Raw genomic sequence first — 7,100 nt, forward strand, 5'->3', positions numbered from 1 at the left:
TGCTACTGGATTAACGCCTACATAAGCCCTACGAATATTAGAGCATTGCCTTGGATGGAGATGTGCTCATTGAGACGTGCTTCCCGTTGCCAAAAGGACACAAATTCCATGATAACAATAGTTGCCGGTTGATTAGGGCCTTTGAGCAGTATATTCACTGCTTGATTCAGATTGATCAGAAATATAGTTTTATAAACTCTATCTTGAGACACTTCCTTTGCAATTCAGATGAGAACGACAATGGTGCACCTTAAATGAATGTAAAGTTGAGTAACTGACCACTTATTATGTGCTACTGATAAACCTGATTTGATTATGAATTGCCAAAATTATTGACTGAAACTGAAGAGCTGGAAGACTAGTGTCTCTGAATCAGATATTATTGATACAGCCCACTCCCATTCTTAAGCTATATCCAGACCAATAGATATTTGTTTCGATTCATTGCCAATGAATAATCGAAATTATGGGTCATAAAATGCAATTGAAGACCTTATTTCTTGAATTGAACATTGTTCTGAATGCACGATGAGGAATGTTATTCAACACCGCTTACATATTATCTCATGGTAAAATTTTGCCACACTGTCACGCCAAATGGGGCCCATCAACAAATGGTCAGGTTGACTTCTTGTCCTAAAGTCTTGGCTGGCCAAATTGGAGAGTAAAAGTCAAGACGATTTTTGGCCAAAGCTTTAAATATCTCATCAAGTTCAAATACCATAGTAAAGTGAGTTCTAACGTGAAAAAAGACCATAAGGAAGGTCTTAACCAACAAAGAGCCGTGATCGTAAAGATTCACTTTGATAGTTTTGGACGCAAAAGTAAAATATTCGCAAAGCTGAAAGAACGCACTGATTCAGGATTTCCAAAATTGGCACTTTTGATGGTTTGGATTAGACCATATTTTGTCATGAAGGGTGTGGTTTTTGATTGGTTATTCATACAGTTCCTTTTCAATCAGCCCAATACAAAAAAGACTACATTTACACCAAACAATCTATAGAACTTATGTTTTAAGAAGAAGAAAAATATGTCCCAATTTGGCTTACCTGAAATCAGCTAAATCTGCTCCAAACAGTTTGCAAACTGATCAAGCGGAGCTGAAATTGCTGTTTGCAGCAATCTGTCATTCAAACTGCAGATTGGTCCCATCAGTATTTGATATAGAGATTTTAAGAAACCTTGTTTGTATGTCCGAAAACGGAACTTTTATAAGGCATTCTACAAAAAGCTTGGTATATTCGACATTGCTTTGTTCCATGCTTTGATAGCACACAGGTTTGTGGCCAGCCATCTAGTTAGAATTGCGATTTTTCAATAACTCCCTCATCTTGCAAAATATGTATAGGTGTTTTCATAGGCAATATATTTGCCTTGGCTCTCTCAAGGGCAGTCGTTCATGAAAACGTTGAACAAATTCTTCTCGGTCGTGTTGTTCATCATAAAAGTTCGCTGACATTTTCCTTATTCGGAAGATCAACCATTTGCCAAAGCGCTGGAGTGTGGCTCAGAGGCCCCCCAATTCATTCAACTTGTGGAATATGGATGGCCATGTGGAAATGTATTTTTTTTTTAATTACATATGTGGCATAAGCATAAACAGTCAAATTTTCAATTCGTAATTTTCACTTTGATTTATAATATTGATGATAATGTGTTTTTAATGTTCAATTCCAATTCTGTTTGAAATGCATGAAAATTAAGCACAGGGAAATTAGCCATGGTTCTTGGCATTTCAGTTTAGCGTCGAATTAGAAGGTCAATTCTTGCCGTTCATGTCTTGCTTGGCCAACGAATTAGTGCATGATTTGGTCGCGACCAAATTTAGACATGATTCAAAGAACGCAAAAGTGGGGTCGTTGACTAATTCGTGGACTAATTCATGCGTCAATTGAGTTAGACGCGATTCAAAGAACCGGCCTCTGGTCTGAAATTATACTTGCTTCCTATATGAGTAGGATTGTTGTTCATGGCAATGTGACAGGTGTCCTTCCACGGCGCCAACATAGCCGGGTCTAGGTAATGTCCGTTTGAAAGCAGTACCTCTTGTCTTGAAAATTTCTAGTTCGGGTAAATAAGAAAACTAATCACCTTTATTGCGACTCTCGGTCAGGTCAGTTTTTTTTAAATAAATAAAAGTGCGTGCAAAAATATTATGCACAAATATCGAAAAAAGGACCAAGAAATGAAATGGTTAGAATGATAGAAGAGCTAACTACAATGTGATATTACAGCCGGGATGACTGGAAGAGACTTCATCAGCTCCCGTCGTGGATGGCATTTGGTCGGGAAGGACAATTCAGGTCCGGACATCACCTCCGGAAAGGTCAGGTTGCCAACACTGTTGGACACTAACCTGGCCACCCCGATGGTGAGGAGCTTTGTTTGGCAAATAAAATACGTCCAAGGAATCTGGCGAATCGTCATCGGCTGATATGAGGGCGGATTGGGAAGCGTTGGGAAGCCGAAAATGATGTTCTTCATGCTAGCAATGGCTGATGAGGGTAGAAACTGAGCCATTTCTTTCGGTGTGTTCGAGAAGGTCGTGGTGGCCCCTGAGGTGATTTGGGTTGAACTTCCATCATGTTTATTCTCGGTTCATTCGTTCCATTGGAGGTGGGAATCCACACATGATCCTGGTTTAAGCTAATTTCCGACCTCGAAGGGCAGGCCAGGCTCGTGCGTGTGTTAGAGAGGGATAGGCCGATTCTTCATCAACTGCTTGACGTGACGGGTATGTATGTCCTTTCTGTCCACGATGATACCTTCAACGCAAGAATGAAAGCATTAGGACAGGGAAACACATTGAAATGATTCAATGTAAGTCATAGCCTTATCACTTACTTACTATTCAATCCTGGTCATGATATCGAATGCCTCCGAGGCAGTCACCACTCTAGGATCAAGGTCTGGGATACCCTCACAAGTTACCACGGTTTCTTTGTTTGTTTGCTTGCTTGGTTGGGTCCGTCTCCCGTTTGAAAGAGATTTAGATCCATTAATGGATCAACCAATGGCACATGGTCGAGATCCCAAATCGTCGTGCGGAGGTTTCATAGTGGGCGGATGACAGGGGGTGAGCTGGCTGGCTGGGAAATGAAGTCCAAGAATCCCTAGCATCGTGATATTCATCGTTTGGGTTCACTTTGATCTTTCACCACGCCCACTGTTCCATTGATAGCGGCTGACGGGCGTTTTTCACTCGTTCATTTACTCACTTCTATGTGTGAGGAGGCTCAACGAGAAGATGTTGATGCCCAACTAGGTAAAAGTGTTGCCAATTTGAATTATCTAGACAGCCAAACCAGGAATGGGAAGAGCGGGCCTGCTTGAATCCCTCCGGATCTTTGGAGGGGGAACCCGCCTGGCACTTAAGGGGCTTGAATGGACTCACTGAGAACGATTGGAGGACAAGTACACTTTGAGCCTAGCGTGAGCATGGCTGAGTACAGCTGAGTACAGTCCCCGAGTGTACTCAAGGACCTCAAGCATGTACTCGAGTGTACTGGTTCCGAACACGGCGCAAAAATGGGAATGTTAAGTAACAATTCAAAAACCAGTAGACTTGACTATGCTTCAAGCACACCAAGCATTTTGAATTAATAAGATTAACATCCGACCTAATATGTCACCAATCTGGTTTGCTATTGTTTGAGTATTGATTAGCAAAATACATAGATTCCAAAGGAACTTGCATGAGGGGTTACATTCATCTCTACTTTAAATAGGATATGGGTTGTCTCTGAAGGATATGCTAGTGCTGGGGCAAGTCCGGACTCGAATCCAAGTCCACTCAACCCTTTTACTCGATTTTAGAGAAATTGGCTGGACTCAAGCCTCGCTTAGTAAAGACGAATTGTGGACTAGATGCGACTGACGGAGAGTTCGAGGAACATATCCAAATTAAAGTGAGCAAGGCCTTTCAGACATTCGCATGGACATACAGCTCCTTCAAATCCTGAGACCCATTTATTATGAAAACTTTTCATAAATCAATTGTTCAGCTGCATTTGGAGTATGCATCACCCTTAAGATTGAAAGAGTGCAAAGGGGTTTCACGCAAAATATTTCAGGCATAAGCCATTTAGATTATTGGGATCGGCTCCAATCCCTGGAACTACACAATGTCCAAAGAAGATACAAGTGATATGAAATTATCTGCATGTTTAAAAGCCTCCATGGCCTTTGCCACAACCCGGGAGTTGAACACACATTGAGCGATAGAAGAGGCATTAGCTATTAGTATTCAACGTCAAGGGAATTCGATGAACATCAAGATCTTGAAAAATCTTAAGGACGGCTTTGTCTTGAACATAGGCCTAGTCCTATTTATTTTTTTGCCAATAGCCCTCCGACAATTCTAAAATTTAGATGCACCTTTGCTATGTTTTATGCACGATCTTGATCGATTTTTTTTGCGGACTTCCTTACCGCTACCGGGATTGGAATCCCAACAGTTCAAGACGAGAAGATTATTCATTTACTTGACTTTTATTTATATATATTATTTGATTGACCAACGAATTGGAGTTGGCTGATCTGGCTAATCCTTGAATATAAGGTTGATGAAGAATTTTAGTCAAAAACTTGTCCAAGTCTGACTTAAATCCTGGTGCTGGATCAACGCCTACATATGCCCTGCGAATATTTGAGGGCCGCAAATTGAACAATGAAGGAGCCCGAGAAAAATTAGAGTTGGGACTTCATTGTTTTAACTAGCCTGGATTCTCAATGGCTTGAAGGTGCTCTCAAAACGCACATTAAGCCTCTACGGTCACTACAATTGACCCTAAATCCTGGGTTGGGACAAAGCTCATGAATGCTTTTGAAAACGTACAATATCAGATACCTTTCATACCTTCTCTGAATACTGTACAATCCCAACCATTCTAACCTCTTCCAGTACAAGAGCTCTCTCATATCCTCAATGTTCCTAGTAAAACATCTTTGGGCCTGCTCAAGCTTTTGCAAACATGCTGAACTAATTGGAGACCAGATGCGATCTCTGGACTAAAATGAGCTCGCCAACGAGTATTTTTGGCGCCATACTGTACATTAGAGTCATATGATTGCACCAGTGTGAGCCAAAGCTTAGGTAATGGGCAGTTTTAACAACTTTTTTGAAAAACAAGAATCTGTTGGAAGTCCTAGGAATTTTCAACTTTCCCTCCCTTTTGACAAAATCAGTTGCTCCTCCCTGGCGAGCGTGGCCAATTGTAATTCTTAGGATATACGCATATTCAAGACACTATCTCTGGACTTAAACGTGCAATATATCCAACCACATGTTTGAAAAGCTTTACCAACTTTCAACTGGATATGCTCATCGAACTTTCCATTATCTTGGAGGACTACACCTAAATCCTTCATAGATGAGACCTGCTCAATGTCCTTACCTTTATCATCTAATAGTTTAATGTCTAATGGCGTCGACCCAAAGGTCATTGAGCAGAATTTCATTCCATTCAGTGCCATATTACTGGCAACATCCCAGGAGTAGATTTGGTCTTGGACCTCTAACATACAACCAGAGTTCTGACCATTCCTACCAACTACCAATTTTGTATCATCAGCATAAGAAGAGATACTGACATTGCTACTCCCAAGCTTCTGAAGCAGAGCAATGAAGATGATGAAAAGGAGAGGACCCAAAATGGAGCCCTGAGGGACACCTGACTTGACATCATGTATGTCACTAAGAGATCCCTCAACCTTAACTAATTGTTTCCTACCATAAATGAAACTTCTTAGCCAATTGAGAACCTTGCCTTGGATCCCAATCTCATGGAGCCTGTTAGCTAAAAGGCCATGATCTACCTTGTCAAAGGCCTTGGCAAAGTCGAGATAAACTACATTGACTGATTCATGGCTCTCCAGTCCCTCAACAACCGGCTCTATATGTTCAATCAGTTGGGTAACTGTGCTAAAATGTGCTCGGAACCCGTGCTGGCTAGGAGGAAGGACTTCATGGATATCAAGAAATTCAACAAGTTTGAACTTCGCGATCTTCTCAAACACCTTCGCAATATTTGAAGTAAGAGAAATCGGCCTATAGTTATCGGGGAGCAACTTATCTCTCCCTTTAAAAATTGGAACAATATGAGCTACCTTCAGAGAAGAGGGGAACTTGCCCTCGTCCAAGATGCAATGCATCAAGTGCAAGACAACAGGAGCAAGAACCAGTGAGCATCTCATCAGAAACTGAGATGTCACCNTTTTTTGCTCCACGCTTTTCTCTTACATAACGATAGGCATTTCACTGCATTTCATGCTTATCCATTGAGCTTCTTCAAGATTTTTGCTATAAAGCCACTTTTTTCATAGATTCGGATGTTATTGTATACCCTTCACTTGATTCTCTTCTGGAGCCTAGTGTTAATGCTGAGGGCGTTTTCCTCATTAAATGACTTTGGTTTTTGGTTGGATCAAACCCATGATAAGAGATACAGCTCAATTGCAGCTCCCTTTCTTGTTGACTTTCCCATACATATTTAATATTCGGGTTCGATGGTGGACAAAATACTGCATAAAGTTGCGAAAAACTAAGAAACAAGTCGAAAAAGAGTCGAAAACTCCCCAAAAATATTTCTGCCGAAAAAGGCCATAAACAGTTCAGAATTTTTTTCCAGATTTTACCCTCTTTGATGTCTAGTCATAAGCCATAGTAAATTTAACTTGATAGCCCTAATCGCAATCTCTCATGATTGGTATTTGATCCCAGCAACAGAATTTACCCTAAACGGCAAAAAAAGTGCTTTTTCCGACCTTTCCATATCAGAACAGGGTTTCATTCAACTATTTTCTAAAATACCAGAGCAAACTTGGGAAAAGCTGGCCCTTACATACGTAAGACCTCAACAAAAAAAAACAATACAAAGACCTGTTAAAACCGCTAGCAAAATGGAAAAGATTACATTTTCTTGCCACAAGAGATTAGCTGGTTCTCATGGGGAATGAAATCGAATGATCTTTTTTTCTATGTATGTTTATTATATATGAAATAGAATTATAATGCAATGATTATTATTTCATTTTTCAACTTATCTTTAGCTTCTTAATCGTTAACAAAAACTATTTCCCATGGTTAAGAAACAGTT

The sequence above is a fragment of the Tigriopus californicus genome, chromosome 1, assembly GCF_007210705.1.
Source record: "Tigriopus californicus strain San Diego chromosome 1, Tcal_SD_v2.1, whole genome shotgun sequence".
Lineage (NCBI taxonomy): Eukaryota > Metazoa > Arthropoda > Copepoda > Harpacticoida > Harpacticidae > Tigriopus > Tigriopus californicus.